Below are 20,996 nucleotides of genomic sequence, written 5' to 3'. Positions count from 1 at the left end.
CCTAATTCAGGCTTTCCCTGCTGCACTCTGGCCGCATTCTAATTTCTCCACTCTTTGCTGTTCCAAGGGTCACTTTGTCAAATTTGCTCCCTAAAACAAACTCGTTAAAAATTCAGGGGAAAGGTGCCAGATATTTAATTTAAAACAGAAATATGGAAAGCTACCTGGGAGAGGGAGGGGAGGGAAATCTTGAGCCACCTCCTGCATTTTTGCTGGTTTATTGCTGTGCCTGGGAGTTTCTCCTGCAGCAGTATGTCACTGGAATAATGAGGCAGCAGGTTGGTTGCTTAACTGCAGTAGCCAGGTCAGTGGGGATTTCAAGAGATAAGTAATTCTATTTGATTTTGTATCCAGGAATTATAATTTACATTCCCTTCACCTTAGAGAGAGAGGCAGTCTGGGCTATAATTAAGCTTTCTTCCCCCTGTCTGCTTCGGTCCTCCGTTCCTCTTATTGTCAGACAACGTGGCAGCAGAAGCCTTAAAAGCAGGGAGTCATGACAACTGACTCTTCCCAGAGCAACTGGAGTTGTTAGAAGGAAAAAAGAAATATCCCTAAAACACAAATGCCTGAAAAAGCAATTAAATCACAAAACTGCATGAAGCAAATGACAGCCAAGGGTTGGGAACCACCCACGAGTTGGGAGTTTGGTATCTGCAGCTTCCAGATCTGGGCTGGGTAAAAAAGGGATCTGGATTCGTTGATGTTATCTGGGGGTCTGGCCAGTGGTTTCATGTCTGTAGATAAATAAATGCCCACACAAAGAGCTAATTGAGAGCAGGAGGAGTGTCTTGCACAAGAACCCATTAATGGCTCTGGAGCAAAAGTCCTGTTGAATTTCCCAGGGTGAGAGCTCACGAGCAGTTTAGGAGAGTCCATCCTGGAGCAATGTCCATATAGTGCTCAGAACTTACTTTTATTACAGGTTTGATTGGCTCCAAATGAACAAGTTACCCCGGCAGTGAAACATTTGACCAAAATCTTAGACTGTAAACAACAAAAAAAAAGAGCAACTTTGAGATAAGGAGTCTTGTGAATAGCTGGGTGTGGATTTCTGCTTAGCTGGCAGGAGAGAGTTTATTCATCTGCACCCTCATTCCTGTTATCTCTCCCATCAATAGCAGAACTCTGTTGTTCTCCCCAGAGTTTCCATTGTTTGCTCACATTCATTGGGTGCATCTCTGAGTCCCACAAGGTGTGATAACCACATGGTCTTGTCAGCTCACAGAGTGTCCTGGTGTTGAGGAGAGAAAACCTGGATCCATCTGTGATTTCAGCCAACATCCTTCCAGAAAGGCACCCCGTTTTTTGTTTTAGGACTTTGTGAACATCTGGGGATTGCCTGTGGTTACGAAACACCTGGATTTGGGAAGTCAGGGCTTCCCACTTGTGTTCCCCTCCTAAGCAGAGGATGAGCTCATGTCTCTGTGCAAATCAGTTATCACTGCAAAGCCAGGTATCTCTTTGAGCCTGAGTTAGTGAGGCTTCTCATTTGTCCTTTTGCTCTTCATTCTTTTCCTATTTGTACGTTTTTCTGTTCTCTGCGAAGGGGGACCCCACCACAGAGACAATCTGTGGTTTCCATGCACATCCGATTTATACTCTGCTAAAACCAACCAAAGAAAGTATTTGGAGAGTGGCTTTGTTTTCAGATAGCTCCAGATGCAAAATGCTCCGCGGCTTTATGTCAGGGTTGTAACAAATGAATAGAGCACAGTGAATTACTTTTGCTAATGAGCTCTGCAACCACATGATGCATCTTCATCCAATTAAGCCACAGAAGGAGGCAAGAAGATCCCAAGTGACACCCTTTGTCACAGCACTTCAGGACCCTCCAAAGTGTTGTCTCCCCCTGCCTGTAATTTCTTTCCATCACAAAGAAGAGAAATGCACAGATCAGTTGTTTCAACAATTGAAAAATGATGTGTGTGGTGCTGGTTGCAGCAGTGTTTTTGTAGCTCTCGTTTATTTTGCTCTCCAGACAAGAAAGGCAAAGCAGTAGCATTTTATAGAGCAGAGAACATTTTTACACAGTTCTCTTAAATCTTTTCAGCAACACCTGGACAAAATGTTTACACTGCAAAGAGAATTTAGTAAACTATCCACAAGACTTATCACGACAACCTGCCCATCCCTCCCGAGCCATTGTTTGCCTTCCCATTCATTCCCAACATCTGCTGCTGCTGACCCTCCAGCCCCATTTACCCATCTACAGCACTCTCTCTGCAGCCCTAAAATATTTCCTGTTGATTTACATCCATTTCTCTTCCATTGCCTGGTTTGGGCTGCTGGCTGTTCTGGTTTTCTTCTTGTAAAGAGGAAGAAGAAAGCAAAGGTAGCTGATTTTCGCTGCTCGTGGTTAAGAACTGGGTAACAGCGTGAGTAAAACCTGTACAAAGGGTTGTGATCAGATAAAACCATGAGTAAGGCATGTTCAGATGCCCCCAATCTCTTCAGCCAGCAGTCCTGTCGAGCCTGTGGGGTGTCAGAGGCTTCTCCAGATCTCCAACTCCTTCTTCCTTACTCACTGATAAATCTGAGCTCAGTGGAATTAAACCTCTACCAAGAACCACCTCTAATGCTAAAGTTCTACGGGAGCTTGTCCCTGTTCTTCCTTTCATTGTGGTTTTCTTTAATAGAGGTCAGTGATAAAGAAGGGTTTATAGACAGAAAATGGAGTCATTGCCATGGGGGTAAAAGAGCCAGGGAAGTTTGGCTGATTGCAAACAAACTTCCCCCTTCATCACCAGCTCTTAAATACTGGTTCTGGGCTCAGCCAAAGCCTTTTGGGGGGAATTTGGGCAAGGCAATAATGAGGAACCACTTCCCCACACCCCTGTTTCCAGCTCTCGAGCAAGGCAGAGTCCCAGCAATGTGTTACAGCCACGTACCAGGGCACCAGATTTGGAGGCAATTCTTTCAGGAGTGCAGTCCCCAGCAGTCCCTGGAAAAAGCCACTTCAGAAAAATTGTTCAGCAAAATTCTGCAGCATTTCCTCTAATGCTCATACTTCTATTGTACTGCCTGTAGGACAGACAGATTTATACCCTCCAAAGATTTGCCTCCTGAAAAACAAACAGATGAAACAAACCTGCTGCCCTGTCCAGTCCTTCTCCTGCCTCTCCACCAGCTGCTTAAACAGTCAACTTATTTATTTTGTGTTGCTTTCCATTAGGAGTGGAGGATTGATGCCTGGAAGTATTTTAATGGCACTGTTGACCTTGATAATAAAACTGTTCAATGTAGTTTGTGTTGGTAACGGCATCCAAACCCTCCGGAGTCACAGAGAAGCAGCAAGTGGAATAACACAAGCAGTGAGAGGTCTCATGGAAAGGTATCAGTGGAGAGGCCCCTTTCCAGTGCTGTCTCCCTTCCTATATCAGGCCCATCAGATCTGTGTGTGATTCTCCCATCCATGAGCAGATATTTGGGGCTGTGGTGATGCTCAGAACCACTTCCTGATGCTCAGAACCGTTTCCTGACTCTCAGAACTGTTTCCTGACTCTCAGAACCATTTCCTGACTCTCAGAACCGTTTCCTGATGCTCAGAACCATTTCCTGACTCTCAGAACCATTTCCTGACTCTCAGAACTGTTTCCTGACTCTCAGAACCACTTCCTGATGCTCAGAAACATTTCCTGACTCTCAGAACCGTTTCCTGATGCTCAGAACCGTTTCCTGACTCTCAGAACCGTTTCCTGATGTTCAGAACCATTTCCTGACTCTCAGAACCGTTTTCTGACTCTCAGAAACATTTCCTGATGCTCAGAACCACTTCCACGCTCGCTCCTGTGACTTGCTGGGCGCTCACCACCATATGACACTGACAGCTGCAACTGCCACTAGCTGCTATCACAGGGCTGTGTGTAATTTAGGAGAACAATTTGCATAATTCCGAAGCCTAAAAATATCCCTGCACAAACAAACTGCATTCTCAGGCTCTGCTCTGACAGACGTGGAAATGGCTGCTGCTTTCCCGGCGCGTTTTTGTGCCGGGGATCCTCAGCACCTTCTCCTTCATCTGACGGCGTTTGTGAGACATTTAAGGACAGGGAGCAAGTGATAATTCCCCTCAACATGCATCACAGGCTTTACACCAGATGATTAGAAAGGTGCCTTCCAGAATAATTAGCTTTCTGTGGCCGCTGAGCCTGCTTCGTGCTGACTGGAAGGGAGGTGAAGCCTGAAGATGAAGTGAGACGGTGGCAGGTCCCCACCCCAGGACTCACCTGTCCACACCTTCCCCTCCCCAGCCCTGCTGATAACGTTGTCAAGCGTGCAGAGCCACCCACCCCACTCAGTTCAATACCAGCACTCGCTCTCCACACCTCCTTGGTGACGGCAGGGGAGGATTTGTGACCTTTTCGTTTCCGTGTGACCTCCTCGCGGGTCACGGCAGAACAGGCTGGGACAAAACAACCAAATCAGAGCCACGAGGAGGGGATGCTGCTTGGAGCACTGCTAAAATATGTCAGCTAATTACCCAGAGCACCAACACACCCATGAATCCCAGAGGGATCTGCCTGAGGTTATGGTGGCTTGGAATTATCCACTGCCATGGTCACAGCACTGGCAGGGAAATGGGGCTTTGTGTCCGGCAGTGGTTTTGTTTTTTCTGCCCACTGGTGCTTCTTCCTGAGCTCTCTGTGATTTTAGCCTTCTGAGTTTCCTGCTGTGGAGTCTGCAAGGCTATGAAAGGGATGGCCCAGGAGCAGCAGCAAATCACAGCAACGCGTGCTCTCTTTAAAGAAATCATCAGCATACATGTACTAACTCTCCACAAAGTCTGTAGGCCTTGGGTGTCCTGTACCTCCCAGTTCTTGAGGGCCAGAAGATATGAGGGAAGTCTCTGTGCTGTATTAGCTTGCTGTCCTGAGCTGTAAATGATGAACAGGGATAAAATATCACCCAAATTCTTCTTTTTGATGGATTTGGGCTAGAGCTTGTCTCTGTTTGTTCAATTAGGCAGAGCCCAGCAGAACATGCACTCAGCCCAACATGGTCCCACAAAATGAATTTTAAAAAAGCATTTTTCTCACTGTCCCAGTGATTACTGGAGTTTCACCTAGGACAAACGGTGGCAAACGAATATTTTATTGAGAATAGCAAATATTTGGCTTAGGACAAAGGCATATTGATCTTTTTCCCCCCAGGTTTAACCCTCCCTAGGTTTCTTTGCCCTCAGTCTCTTTAGAAACCACTCATTTGCTAAAACCAGAGCTAATTCACCCCAGGAAGTCTGGTGGTGTAGAAGGGAGACACACCTGAAACCGGTGCTTTCTTCAGCTCTTCTAGGAAAGACAAGGAGTTCGACTTCTCTTGGATTCATCTATTTTACTCTTTCTTCCCTAATAATTTCCATTTACTGGTTTTCAAAGCACAAAAGCGTTTTCTTCTCCCACCCTTAGTTGCCTTAGGTAACTCTATTGAAGTCAGTGGATTTACACAGATGTCAAAAAGCCCTGCAAAGCCAATCAGGCATTTCAGTGATCACCCTTCACGCCCTTGATTTGTTTGCTCCCCACTGCTGCCCGTGCTGTAGAAGTCACATTCATTTTGTACCATCATTGAAAGCCACATCAGTCGAAGCTGCAATTTATTACAAACATTTGTTTTCTGCTGGCACAGCCAGGCTGACTCTCATCCCACTTACACTGTTTTTTCAGCACGTCATGACAGGGATCACAATAACTGCTCCTCATTTACTGGCTTGACATAACACTCAGACCAGTAAAACACCATTGACACCACTACACTGGTGGCCTGGAAAGTGTCTGACACTGAGCATTTAAGATAATGTGTTCTCCTCCTTCCTCTCCCCCTTTATAAAGGCAGAACTGCCTGGGATGAAACAGCCCAAATCAGCTCTTTTGTTTCACTTCTGTCCAATTATACAGGGACAAAGCAAGCTGGCACGTCCTAAAAAACACCAAGACTGAGAGGTTTTGAACAGATTTTGCTTGCAGGCACAATTGATGTGAGCCTTTGCAGCACATGTGATACAGTAAGGATGGATTGAACCCTGTGTGGACCATCTAAAGCATCTAAAGAGTTGGGATTTCTGCAGCTACCCTCTGCAAGAAACGTTTGCATTTTTGCTGTCTGCTTTCAGATCAGGCCTCCTGGCTGCCACTTTCCCAGCTCTGACAGCACTTGATGCATCTCTTGCACAAAGGAAGGCTTTTATTGGGGCAGACAGCGGTGAGACTGATTGCAATCTGTCAAAAAAAAGTAGAACTATCAGTTCAGGAAGGTTATGCAAGGGAAGGTATGGTGTTATTTTAAACTCCAGAGAAATCAGCTGTGGGAACGTGGACTTTGTGTCTGATCTGTGTGCTTTGAACCCCGCTTGGAAGAGAACTGGCCCAAGGTGGTGGCTTTGCTGTGCCTGGTGCTCTCCCCAGATATGTGAATTCACTGAAAGAGTAAACAGCTGTCAGTCCAAGCTTGCCAAAATTTCCTATGCAGAGTAATACTCGTGCAGTTTTTCCAGGGTGCTTTTCCTACAAGTAAACATTACAGCTCAAATCAGGAGTAAATACAGAGGAGAGAAAGAAGAACGTCAGAATCTGATTTTGCCTTGGCAGGGAATGATTTCACAGCTTTCTCGTGCATTGTCTAAATGCACAGCTTTTCTCTCCCATTTCCCCTCTAAAAATGGCTGAGTAGGCCAGGAGGGATTTTGTCAAATGGAAATGAGTTTTCTCTGAGCGCATTTCCCGTTAAAAACACCCTCAGGTTTTAGAGTGGATGGGTGAGGACCACAATATACTGACGACCATTCCAGGTTAACACTCGGAATTTCTTGGAAACTCTTTTACTCCATAATCTTTTTTGTTAGAATTCCTCCCTGCCTCAAAAACCAGTTATGAACCAAGAAAACAAAGCCACCTTTCCTGGATCCTGCAGACTTCTGATGTTCCCAGCTGTCACATCACTGAGCTCAGTCCATGAAAAGAGGAGCAGGATCTCACCCAGCCTCAGATGGTGATTCCAGGGCTTTGAGCTCAACTCTTGGACCTGTGAATCCCAGAGTTTCCTCCAGTCCCTGTTCAGCCCTGAGGAGCTTGAGAGTGTCCCTGTGTTCCGAGTTTAGGGCGTGACTGAACGGGAATTTCTGCTCAGTCCTTGGCACTGGGAGTAACAGGAGGTCACAGATTCCCCTGGGAGGGGGACTGGCTTCCTCGGGCTGAAGTCAGAAAGTGCAACAGGCTCGTTTGTGGACATCGTTTTGCAAAGAGCTGCAGAGATGGTGGAGTCTGATAGGGGCCCTCAGACAAAGCACTCCAAAGGAATGAGGATAAATGCACATTTTTAACGAGCTCTAACAAAAGTCTATTGAATAGTTTCTTCAATTTAGTTGTGTTTTGATTATTTCCATTGTCCTCTGTTTCCCCACATGCGGTCTGTGATGCATCCAGGAAAAAATCATGAACATTTGCATTGACAGCCATCCAGAATTTCCATTTTAAATGATCCACTTTGTTACAGTAATTAGCCTTGTAAGTGGAACAAAGCACACAACACTGACAATAGTTGCTAGTGATCACTTCACTTCCTAATCAGGCTGCTCCTTCAAGCATTCTAATTTATTTTCCTAATGATTACAGGGCAGATGCTGCACAGATTTGCACCTCTAGGAACTCCAGTGAAATAGAGAAGCGGAAAATCTCACCTACTTTGTCTAATCCTGAAGTATCCTGAGTAATTCGAGGGCTGAGCAATTATAAATAACAGACTTTGCTTTCCGAGGTTTATTGATTTCAGATTTGAATTCTCTGCCATATCAATTGCTGTGTAGGAGGGGGATCTGGTACTGAAGGGCTTCTGGGAGAGGGGTGGTGGGTACTGAGCCCTTGCAGATGGCACTGACAATCTCTAAAGAGGGAGATGGAAGTAGGAGCACCTCCTTGCTTTGAGTTCTCCAAAATAAAAACCTCTTCCATCTTTAAAAAAAGCACTCCCTCATCTCAGAGAGAAAAAACAGCTTCCTTGAGAGGAATGATAACAAGGAGAGGCTGGTGAGGGGCTTAAACTGTTAATCCTGTGTCAGAAATAAGTATATTTTTTATTAAAATACAGGTCTGCTTCTATCAGTGTAATCCTCCAGAGTTCCAATCCCAAGGGAGCATTAATGTCCTTCACCTTTTATGATTCAAAGCCAGTTCATCCAGTGCCTTCAGCATGCCCTTTTCCATCCTTATAGCAGGGATCCATCAGGCAGACTTTGGCTGCAGTTTGCCTTTTGCAAAAGGGCAAAGTCATCTATTTGGGTGCAACAAATGGGTGTAAGCAAAGCCAGGCACACACAGGGAGCAGCATTTCCTTGGCATGACCCTCACCACTCTTGGTTCCCTCCAGAACTCACTGAATTTTTGAGAGACCTACAGTAAACCTGTGTTTGGGGGGTGGACTTGGGATAAGAGTAGGTTTTAGCTGGGTTTTATCCTGGTTGAAAACCATGAGTTGAATCAGAGTAGTGGGCAAACTCTGCTCTTCCCTTCTTCTTCATATCCATGTGTTGTTTACCTGCCTGGTGAGTTGTGTTTTAAAGTGCACAAAGGCACCAGGAAGGAACCAAAAAAAAATTACATTTCATAAAATTAAAAAAAAAAAAAAGAATTGAGATCATCTAGCTTAAAATGGAGAACTTTTCAAAACACTGATCTCTTCTATGCTGTGGGATGTGAGTAGCAGAGGAGCCTTCAGCCTCCAAAGGCTCAACTCTCTGAGCTGGCCAAGCAAGTCTGCATTGAGCTGTAGTGGTTCAGGATTTCTCACTCCCTGCTGAGCAGTTCTGGTCACAGATTTGTGCTGTTTGGTTCATCCATGTCTGGGAGGCAATGAAAAAGTGGCTTAAGGCTCAGGATGTCCTTTGGGCTTTGTGCCCAGGAACCATAAGTCACCTAAGCTCCAACACCAGACTCCATGGTCAAGAGATTTCCTATTTCTAACCCCTTAGGACTTTTCTCCTGCTGCCCGTTTCCCCTTTTACAGCTACAACCCTGTTTGTGGTGTCACAAACATTTGTGGGGTTTGCTAGAGCTGTGTGGAAGCAGACATGAGCCACTTTTGAAGGGGAACCATACAGGGACACAGTTTTCATGGCTTATGATTCTTGTGATCAGCAAAAAGCAAAGCTCGAGGAGGGCAAATGCAGACAGGAGTAACCTGCCCTCAGATTTAAGGAATGATCTTAAATTTCTCCCCCTCTTCCGCTCTGTGGGATGGAGCTGGAGTTGCCATGGGCACAGCACCTCAATCTGCCATCCCCAGGAGATCAATGCTTATTTATCCAATATAAATATAAATATAAATATAAATATAAATATAAATACTGGATATCCTTACTCATCCCAAGGAGTTGCAAAATGCACTTTACTGAGAACACAAAAAACCCAGGGTGAGTTACCAGGGAGTGAAGACCGTTTGCCCATTGAGATACCTCCGAGTGGCAGAATCAGTTCCCTGCCAGTTCCATCCTGGAGAATTTGGGCAGCAGACCAGGCCAGATTTCCTGCAGTCACATTCAGGCTGCTCCTGCCATGGCCAGCAGCAGCAAAGGGACTTGGTGTGCATAAAACAGAGCTGCCCTTGGTGTGATGCCCAGAGAGGACTGAGGGATTCAGCCCAGCTGTGCAGAGTTTAGCATTTCCTTCTGCTCCCAGCTTCTGCACAGAGGCAAAAGCTGCAAGATGACGATGAGACCGAAATATTAATTCCGTGTTATTGCATCAAGTTTGACTAACGAGGCGCATGAATAAATCTGCAGTCTTAGCTTCTGCCAGCGCCAAGTTTCCATGGCAACAACAACCCATCTTATCTTTAGGAATTTCATTAGCAAGGGAGGGAAACAAAACAAAAAAAAAAGAAAAAAGAAAAAAAAAATCCCACCCCAAAATCAGAAAAGATTTGTCAAATTAAGAGCAGCATCTCCCTCCCCCACACCATTTTTTGGGGAAAGTCCGCTTGGGTTTTTTTTCTCATTTGTAAAGGTGTTTTTTTTAAAAATTTCACATCGCTGCCTGAGACAAAAAAATACAGCAAATGCTTTTGTAGCTCTGAATTGGAGAGGGAGGGATCATAAACATGAAGAGGGGGGATGCACTGGAGGAGGGAACATGGCTGGTGCAGAGCACTCAGCATTCAGATGAGCCCCGGCGTTGCCTCCTCTCCCAAAATCCGGAATTAGGGAAGAGAGCTGGGAATGGGAGACCTTTTGGTGTGTTCACAGCGGAGGTTCCTGGTGATGTGAACACCATGGGGGGAGCAGGTGACACCTGGGGAGCTGTGATGGAGCTTTGTGTCTGTGTGTGTGTGTTCCTGCTCTCAGAGCCTCGGCGCTCGATACTCCCGGCACGGGAATTGAGTTTGTTGGATTTGGAAAGCAGGGCTGTGTTTTATCGTCCTCTCACCTTGGGCTGCCCTAGACCCTTGTGACAAATAAAATAAACACCGTTTAAAAAGTCAATTGAATCAAATTGTTTCAGGAAAAGAAACGCCTCCTGCACACACAAAGGAGGAGAAGGGATGCACAGGCTCTGCTGTGGGAATAGCTTGGAGATTCCATGTTCCCACCACCCTCTCCTCAGAGTGGTTTTGTTGGAGCAACAGGAGAAGGCAGGCAGAGCTGTTGCATTCCCAGTTTGGGGAGCTTGGCTTTGATGTCACTGAAGAGGTTAAAAAGTGTTGTCCTTAAAACAGGACCCGTGGCGGGCTCAGCTTTCCCCTGGATCCTCTGGAGCCCTCGTGCAGGGCAGGGAAGATGCTGATCCCTGTCATTTCTGCTTCCTGTCCCCAGGCAGAGCCACAGCTCTGGAGAGGACGAGGATGGGGAATGACAAGCTGGGGGAGAGTCAGAAAATAGCGGAGGGGAGGGGGCACAAAGAAGCCCAGCTGTGGATTTGAGGAGGGATTTTAGGGCAGGGAACCCTTTAACCCAGTGTTTGTTCTCCCTGTTCACCTGGAGTTAACTCTGCAATTGGAACAAAACGCTCAGTTACTGCTGTACCACTACAAACAGCAGCTCCAGCAGCCTCAGGAATCTGTTTTGTTACTCACAAGTGCACCAATTTCATCGGGAAAAATCCCATATCAATGATAGGAAACAATGGTTAAAAGAGTGTTCTCATCCTCCTGTCATTCTTACCTGCAGCCAGCTGCCAGCTGAGAAGCCCCCAGGGACCATTATTTCAGGAACACTGCCTGTAATGCCTCTTTTACCTGTTCTACAGTCAGCCTTTCTGCTGATATCAGAGAAGCAATCTCCCAATTATGTCAGGGTAAGTGGATGGAGAATCAGCCCTGCCACTAACAAACATTCACACTTAGATTATTTCCCCCACTTTGCCTCAGAATGGCCAATCAAGACTTTTACAATCCCAATACCTGCCAGGCTCCCTGGTGAGCCATATAATTCATCCAGTTGGAGACAATATCACCAAACATAGCTAACACATCAAATCACAACATGGGCTTTGCACAGTGGATTACAACTGCTCACAAAAGGCTGTTAGTGAACAATCTCTGGCCCAATTTCATTATTCGTGGAAGAAATTTATCAGCAATTCCAAATAACAAATAAATCTAAGAATTTTGTGAACCGCCCAGAACCGATTCAGGAGCTGGGAAGGGGAGCAATGTTTGTGGAATAAATGATTTGCTGCCAGAGATTGGTTGGTTGGTTCTTTCTAGTACACCCTTGGGGGCTGCTGGCCTGGCACTTAAAAATCAGCTAATGCATATTCCAAAAAGGGCACAACAGCATTTATTCCACAGGATCAGACGGATGCGAAGTGATGGAGGCAAAACAATTCCTTGCTCAGAATTTGCCCACCAGTGCAGAGGTGAGTTCTGGGGAAAGACAACAGCATTTCCTGTTTGATTTGTCTCCTGGCTGTCCTTCTGGCTGAGTTATGTTTTCCCAGGGCCACAACAAAACCCAGGTAGCTTTGGGCAGGATGTCTGGCTTTAGTTTTTGCCATAACTATAAATTCCTATGCCCTTTTCCTCCTCTTCCTTCAGGAAGATGCTCAGCAGTGGCAGCTCCTGTCCTGATCATCTGCCAAGTGAGTAAGTGCTGGGTTTCATGCTAAAATACAATTTCACTGGGCATGATTTGGCTGTAGAGCTCCGAAATTTGAGCTGTACAGGCCTCTTAGCATAGACAGGGGGGTTTATCATCCCCACTGGAGTCTGCTCTGCAAATGGGTCTTGGATCCACACTTTTCTGATAGTGTAAATGCACCCTGATAGCTGCCAACAGGCTTTGGGTTCCCAGACAAATCTGTCAGAGGGGAATATTCACTGAGAGTGCCTTGCTTGTCCAGCCAAACTCCAACATTCCAAACTAAGAACATCCCTTGGTTGGTGACAAGAACATATTTGCCTTGAACAGAAGTTGCTGGTGAGAACTTGGTGTTGCACCATACGGGTGCTCAGCCTGTGATGTGTGAGGAGCCTTTCAAAGATGATTATGATATGATTATTATTAAAACCAAGAAATTCTTCCATGGCCACCGTGCAGTGTTGGGGCAAAGAACAGAAATTCACTATATTGCAATGGATTATGGTGTGGATGCCCCAACCCTGAGCAACCTGGGCTGGTGGAAGGTGTCCCTGCAGAGGGGTGGAGCAAGGTGATCTTTAAGGTCCCTTCCAACCCAAGACATTCTGTGGTCAAACCACCCCAGCTCTGAAAGGGGTGCAGTGGATGGTTTCAGTTTTAAATTCTTCGTGAGAAACCAGATCCCCTTTTCATCCTTGATTCCTCCTTGTTCCGTGATTCACCCTAATTGCATTCCTTAGGATTGTGGCAGATCCTGTGCCAAACATTCAGAGAGCCCTGGCTGGGGAGCTGCAGTGCCTGGCATCCCCAATTTCCCTTCCCTCGGTGCCCTCGGGCACAATTCCACATTTCTCCTCATTACACAAGTTTCCTGTGCCCACCACGGAGGAAAACATTAACAGCAATTAGAAAACTTGGATCGGGGGCTTGGATCCGCCCTGCATTTCACCACCCCAGCACCACACAGCGCAGGGCATGGGATGAATGATGAGGATGTTTCCCATTAGGGAAAGTGCTTTCCATTGTCAGTGCAGACACTCCCTCATTGTCTGCATGGCCACCGGGCATCTTGCAAAATTCTCTTCTCCAGATGAGTCCTGCTGCATGTGATTATCATAAAACCACCCACTCTCTTCACCAGCTTCCTCGGGGAAGCTCAGGCTGGAGGATCTCCGTGCGTTTTCCAAGGGTTTGGTATTCAAATGGCTGACCCTTTCTGAACAAATCTCGTTAGAAATAGGCTGAGACTTCAGGTGAACAAAATAAAACACCCCAAAACAGGTGAATGCACGGGCTTTGGTGTTTTCTTTACATTGAATCACAGAATTGTTTGGGCTGGAAGGGGCCTTAAAGATCATCTCGTTTCACCCCTCACCAGGGACACTTTCCACTGTCCCAGGCTGTTCCAAGCCCCATCCAACCTGGCCTTGGACACCTCCAGGGACTGGGAAGCCACAGCTTCTCTGGGCAACCTGTGCCAGGGCCTCCCCATCCTCACAGGGAAGATTTTTTCCTCTTTTTTCTGTTTTTACTATCAGTAGAGAGCATTCCATAGGCTTTTTCCATTAAAGCTGACACTGCCACTATGTCACCATGGAGCTCTCAACCAAAACATCTCCTTTTCATTGTCCATGGACATCTGCTTGTGCCTTTTCTCCAATCACTTCCCTTGGCTATTTATGTTTGCAGGGTTCAGCTCCCTAATCAGCAGCTCTGTAGCCTGTTTCTTGTTGCAATTATATTTGCATTTAGTAGATTTGTAATTATTATTATACTTGTAATTATTACCATATTTGTAATTATCGTTATATTTGAGACTCACTTAAGAGCAATCTCCACATTCTGTGTGAGGCATAATGGTGAAAAAAACTTTGTGTCTCAAAGACTTTGTAGCCACTGAATGAAAAGGTGACATGATCAGGGAAAAGATTTAGCTGAGCTCTGCACAGTGTTAAACTAAGCACCATTTTATGGCTCTCTTTAAAACATTATAAAGCAACTGGGAAAAAAATTAAAGGGAGAAATCCCAATGCATGGATGCTGCAGGATAAATCCTGCCCTTGTTTGCTTCATTCTCCCCCCTCCGCTGGGTTCCAAACATCACTCAAGAACAAGCTTCTATTATTGGGCAAAGCTCCCTCTGATACTTCAGGAGGCATTTTCCCCCTTTTCTGTACAAAAAGAAGGAATGTGATGGCAGGAATGTAATTATGAGCGCTCTCAAACGAACCTGGGCTGGCTGATTTGCACTCAGCCCCTCTGATGGGAAGCAAGTGAGCAGTGCTCTTGAGATGTAATTATTATTATCAGTCACTCTTGACGGTGACAACAAATAATTATTTTTAAAGTGCATGAAAACAGAATTAACCCTTTCCTCAGACATTCCCTCTCTGAAGTGACACTGCTGGTGTTGCAGTTCAGAACATGGGCTGTGGAGCTGCTGTTTCAGTTGGTTTTCTGCCATTAAAATGCCCTGGGCTGCCCTGAGAGGGCAATTTTCAGCAGGGAATGGTGATTTGGAGGCCCTTGCATTACCGAGGGTGGCTTGGCAGAGCCCAACTTTCAGAAGTTTCCTCCAGAGGATGTGTTTTCAGCAATCAGGCCTTTCCCAGGTACTTCAGAAGTGGATATCAATTTCTGCTGGTGTCCTTGGCTTCAGAGTGAAGAGATTTATTGAAATTTCGACACAGGCTTCAGAGTGAAAAGATTTATTGAGACTTCAACAGAAATTTTGCTTCAGGAAGCAACCATGCTCTGAGATTCACCCAGTCTCATGGAGGGCAGGAGCTGTGGCAGTGGCATCAGGAGCACGGTCACTTTGGGTTCCCTGTCGTGCCAGAGATCCTGAATCCAGCATTGCTCCAGCCAGGGCTGCAGCTCCCTCCTCTGCACCCCATAACCCTCAGTCCCATCCTAACCTGCCATGTGCAGTGCTGAAATGTCACTGTCCCCAAGAGGAGGGAGCCTGGGCAGGTACTTTTGCTCTCCTGGGACACTGACCCAGCTGTAGGACAGCGGGAACACACCAGGGTGGAAGGACAAGGCCGGATGTGGGAGAGCACCCAGCCCTGGAGGGAACGCTCTCCTCTGAGAGTGGAAGGGGAGTGTTAACGCCTTGTCTGGGACGCTGTGGTTTCATTTACAGCTTTGTTTGTGCATCTGTTCGTGTTCTGAGACAGGCACAGATGGAGCTGGATGGTAGGGGGGGCTGTAGCCCCTCTTTTGGGAGTTCTCAGCGCTGCCTTCAGCTCTAACTCATCCCCCCCAGGCTGGGGCTGCCATTCCGCTGTCAGGCGGGTGCAGTTCAGCCCTGCTGCCCCAGAGTGAACCAGGTCAGTGTTTCTTTGGGACCAAAATCAAGGATGCAGGATCAGAAGCACACAACTCTTACAGCCTAAAAGATCTCACAACCTTTAATACCGGGGACAAATTTATCAGGGCCGTTTGAACAGAGAAGGCAACAGGACAGGGAGGAGTCTCCAGTCCCATCTGCATCCCTACAGGAGCTGGGAGCCTTTGTCATCCCTTATCATCCTCAGCCCCTCCCGACAGTGCATGGCAGCCTGGCAGCTTCCCTCGGGTTCTGCCTGAGCCTGGCATGAGGCATCACCCCCAGTAACACCCTGGGAGCTCAGGGATGCCACGGCCAAAGCTCCCAGGAGGGGACAAAGCGTGGCAGCCGGGGGGGAGGAACGCAACAAGCAACAAGAACACGATTTTTAATGAGTGCAGTATGTGGCCCGGGTCTGCAGGAAATCTGTTTGCAATCATCCTGTACTAAAGACAAATGACAAGCTGTTTTCCAGGCACAAACCTCTGCCTCTCTTCTCCAGAATGCCAAGACAATTATTTGTGGCATTATTATTTTTTCCCCTCGCTTGCTCTCCTTTTCTCCAAGGGTCTCCCACACACGTGGAAACTCGAGGCACTGACAGTGGCAGGAGTCAACCAACCCAGTGCTGCACTAAGAAATATCAACAAGCTGCAAGGCAAGGAGGAGAGCAGGGCCTCCCCACTGCTCAGCAATGCTTTGATTCAAACTGAAGTGAAAGAAGGCAAGGCAGGGAAATTTGCAGTCTCCAAGCAGCCCCATCTGTTGTCACCTTGCCCTGTTTTTGTGGCACAGAACATTGTACATCCCCAGGGCTCCCCGGGCCCCACACGCTGTGCAGGGTGCTGACGAGGGGGTGTTAGAGCTGACAGGTTGAGGAGCAAAAGATGAGCAAGAGAGAGCAAAACAGGCATTTAATTTTCTGAGCAATTGCTCTTCATCTGGCTTTACACACCCCTGCAGAGCAGCAGCCTTGCTCCCCCCATCAGGGCCTGCGTCAGGTCTGTGTCCAGTCTCCACCTTGAACAGTCAGATCTGTGAATTCAGCTTCCATTTGCTGTGGCTGGAGGAAGCCCTCCTGTGAGGGGTGAAAACTGGGGGAGTGCAGGAGTCAGGAGTGAAGGGAACCCGAGTGCCCCACACCCACGAGACGTGGCCAAAAGGGACGGTGGACACACAGCCCAGGGCTTGCTGAGGATCAAGGGCTCTCGTGGGCATCTCTGAACACCAGCAGCAGCTTTTCCTTGCCTGCACAGTCTCCTTCTTACTCCTGATAAATCCACAGCCGCCCACCCACTCAGGAATCAAAAATCTGAAGTGATGCAATGCTCTTCCTTTGAACAGTGCTGTGTGCAAGGGTTGAGATTAAAGCCAGCTGAAATAACTGCATCATTCCCTTCCTGCCTTCTTTCCACCTCTAGATGTTCATTTAAGCACAGAGGAAGACAAAACCTTTTAACCTGTAATATCCTGAGAGTGAGAATTGTTAACACTGCTCAGAAAAAGGAAAGAAAGACATGGAAATGCTGCACCTGACACACAGCTCTGAAAGCAACTCCCAAGTGATGGGATGGGAATAGTGGAGTGGCATAAAGCAGGTGGATGGCAGCATAGACACCCAGGTAAACAGACAGACCAGGCTCTGTGTCTCCAGCTGCAAGCAGGCAATTGACTCTCGAAGAAACAAAAAGCAGTAATTCAAATTACCTTGGAGAATGGAAGTTTCTGTCAATAGAAAGAGCTGATTCTGTGATTCTGTGAGGCACAGTGAGATCTGGTGTGGATTCCTCACCTCGGTCACGGCAGCCCAGCTCCCTCCTGGAGCCACGGCTTCGTTTGGCGTTCTGAGATGCACAACTCGCTGCTGGCTGGACATCACCAGCTCTTCCAAAGTTGATTGACATCACCCATCTGGGCCAGAATCTCAAAGGAATGTTGCCTCCTTGGAGACAGGGAGCAGATTGCTTGTCACAGCGCTCCTGGAGGGGATGGGGATGGTTTGAAAACCTGACCACGAGTGACACAAGAGAAGCAGCTGGTGGCTGGGCACTTACAAATAGGATCCTAACCCTTGCAAAAACCTGGATTAGGCATTTGAGGGGCTCTGCAATCGACATCATCTGTTGCAAATGTCACCACAAAGCAATATCTTCTCTGCTTTCAGCTTTTGACACCAGAACCTGCGTGCCCACCTCACTGACTGCAGTGCAAGGGTCTGTTTTCACCCTCACCCCCGTGAAAACAACAGGGCTGCTTGCAAGAAAAGCCTTTGAACACTGTGATTTCACCCATTTACAATGCAGGGAACCTGTGGGTATCTCAGATGAAGGCTTAACCCCAAATAATGCGATTGTTTCTTTCCCCAAATTACTGATTTACACAGAGGAAGGGAAATTTACATCGAGAGAGAAAATAGGAACAGGTTATTGGGGGTGGGAGGGAGAAGGGAAGGCAAGCTAGGCACAGAACAGGCCAGCTATTTTTCCTCCTTTCTTTCAAAAATTCCTGCCAATATGCTCGCTGTGCCATCTGGCACCCGTGATAAATTTGCCTGTGTGTAATTGCAAGCTGCAGAGAATTTTAGAGGGGTTGGAAATTTCTCTGTCTAGGTTCTTGTGTAGCCATTATCATTTTAATCGTTGAATACAGGAAAGGGAAATTTTCTTTTCTCGTACTCTCCTGAAATGAGAAAAAGCTCTTCAGTCACTCGCTGTCCTCCTCACTTCAGTTTGTTTCATTTGAGTAGCAAAGCCAAGGTGATGTGAATCCCCTCCCCATCCTCCATGAATATTTCATGTAATTTCAAAACTGTAATTTCAGTGAGGCAGAGAACATAACATTAATCCATTGCTAAACAAATCCCCCCACCATTACAATTCCCCATTTGTAAATGAGGGGAGAATTTTAAACTTTGAATTTACATTTCAACTTCTCTCCCTTTCTTTTGCTCCGCATTTTCTTTACACGTTTTTCTTTACATTTTGACTGATGAACTTCATCAAGCAGCCTCACTCCTAATTCTAACTATTTAAGCTACTTTCTGCTATTCATGTATTATTTTTGCATTTCATTTTGCACATGAGACTTTCTTTCCTCAGTGAAGTAAAGCAGAAGCAGAGAACAAGGATTCAAAGGAGGCCTCGCCAAATCCTTTTCCATATGGATGCTTGCTGAGATTTTTTTCCTTGCTAGAATTTACCCAGATAAAAGATAAAGACTTTATTAACCATTAGGTCAGCTGAAAGAGGTAGATGGGGTGCAATTTAGGGATTTTTGTGCCCTGGAGAAGAGCTGGACCTCACAAAGCTCTTCCACACCCAGCAGCTGCCTGGGGATGCTCCATTTCCCACTGTTTGGCCACCATCCCCCTGAGCTCATCCCGCAGCTCCACGTGCTGCCTGTCCCCATCCCAGCACACCTCCAGTGCTGGAGTTAGGTGGATGCTGGTGAACAGATTAGTTCTGCACCACCTGCCAGTCTGTGCCATGCCAGAAAAACCCTCCCTGAGCCGGCTCTGGATGCCTTCCAGGGCTGGTGGGCAAAAGGGCAGGACAGCAGGGGGACTGGGGCACCCCAGGACACAGGCACAGCCAAACCAGGCCCTGCTGCCCTCCAGGCACGGGAGAGCTCTTGTGCTGTTCCACTGACCCCGTTCCCTCGGAAATTCCCTGCCCAAATCCACAGGGATGCTGCCCTGTCACATGGTCCCTCTGCTCCTTTCTGTGTGCGGAGCTAAACCAAGGCTGGTCTCAGGGTGTTCCTTGGTGGTGCCACGTGTGCAGCTCCTGGGCTGGAGCAGGGACGTGGATCAGAGCAGTGAGACAGGGAAAATTCAGCCTGAACATGCAGAGTTCGTGAGGAAAAACTCCACTGTGCAGTGACTGAGCCCTGGAACAGAGCCCAGAGAGGCTGTGAAGTCTCCTCCCTGGGGATATTCCTGTGCCCTGTGCTCTGGGATGGCCCTGCTGGAGCAGGGAGGTGGCACCAGTGACCCACTGTGGTCCCCTCCAACCTGACCCATCCTGGGATTCTGTGAGTGAGCTAGAGTGGGGCAGAAGTTGTGTTTAGACTGTCCAAAAAGAACAATTAAATGTATTTAGTGTAAATAATGGGATATCCTGGGAGGGGGGATGTGTGAGTGACAGCTCTATGACAAATCCTGTCCCACCAGCAGGTCACAGCCAGCCTCCCACCTCTGCCTGCCTGGGCTCCTCTGGCAGCTCTTTAGGCTATTCCAGAGAAGATGAGCTCGTTTAAATAGCAGATCCCAGCTAAATGAATGTGTTTTAATTGAAGGTCATCAAGCAGTGACCACACCAGCAGCTCAGCCACAGCCAAAGGGCAGTGGGGACTGGGTGGCAGATGGTGGGGACACTTTCCAGCCTTCACAGTCAGTGCCAGAAGAAGACCTGTGTCCAACAGAGTCAGTCCCAGCTGCTCAGGGAGGTGCTTCAGATCCAGGGCTGCTTTTACTCAAATCCTTCCCCCAATATCTGCATCAACCCTTTCCTGCTTTCTCAGTGTTAATGTACAGAGAAACAAATGCTGAACACCTTCCTATGGAATAATTTTGATGTTGAGGAGGAAAAAAACTCGAGAAGGGGGGAGGGCTGCGTTTTCCAGGCAAGCAAAGGCTGTGTTGTGAGCCCTGGAGAAGGTGAGGAGGCAGAGAGAGAGAAAAAGGAGTGAGAATTGCATGAGGTCCACAGCTGTGCAAAGGCCTGTGCCCATGGGCAGTGCAGGGAGCTCCCATTCCTGGGCTGCCTCTGTGGAATCTGTTTGAAGTGGAAGCATCTCCTCTGCTCCTGATCTCTCCCAGCAAACCCTGAGCCTCGGGGAACATGCTCAGAAATCATCACACAACCTCTGTGGGGAAAAAGTCAGTATCTAGTTCAAACAATGTCACCGTCTCCCTGCTGATAAAACAGCCACAGAAGTCAGGAGTGGTTTAACAACCTCCTTTCTCCGAAGTTCCCGACCATCAAATTTCAAGGGTTGCTCCTTTGATCTCAGAAGCACCAGAAAGATGTTTTTCTTTTTTTTTTCCCCTTCCTTTCCCATTTTTATTTAAATTTCACTAGCACGCTGTGGCTCAGTACCTAACCCAGCATAGCCCAGAAGACTTCTGCTACTCTGGTTAGGTTTTGTGTCTAGTCCCTAATTATTCTGGTCTTGCAGAAGGGAGAAGGGGAAGGGAAGGTGGGAAGGAAGTTTGAGCATCTCACTAAGTGAAAAGGAGAAAGCTCAGAGGGGAAAAAAAGAAAATGGTACAGTTTGTAATTGTTTTTGTTCTTCAGTCACTCAGGAAATAAATTGCTGTAGGGGAAAAAAAAGAAGAAAAAGAGGCTTTGAACATCCAAAGCAGAAGAGAGCCAATAAAGGCACTGCATTGCTTTCAAAAGCAACTCCTTTTCCTCAGCCTATTTCCACTCCTTCTCATTAGTTCAGATGACTCTCGGAACGCTAATTCATTAGGCTCTTCCAGGATTATTTCCCTTCAAACAGCTGCTGAGAAAATAGAAATAATCTCCATGTCGCTGTTGGACCCCCTGATAGCGGCTGCCAGCAAAACCTCTCCTGTGGGGAGTGCCAGGGCCC

This window comes from Corvus hawaiiensis, chromosome 15, assembly GCF_020740725.1.
Source record: "Corvus hawaiiensis isolate bCorHaw1 chromosome 15, bCorHaw1.pri.cur, whole genome shotgun sequence".
NCBI lineage: Eukaryota > Metazoa > Chordata > Aves > Passeriformes > Corvidae > Corvus > Corvus hawaiiensis.
The sequence above is the reverse complement of the archived record's forward strand: the minus strand, read 5'-3'. Positions refer to the sequence as shown.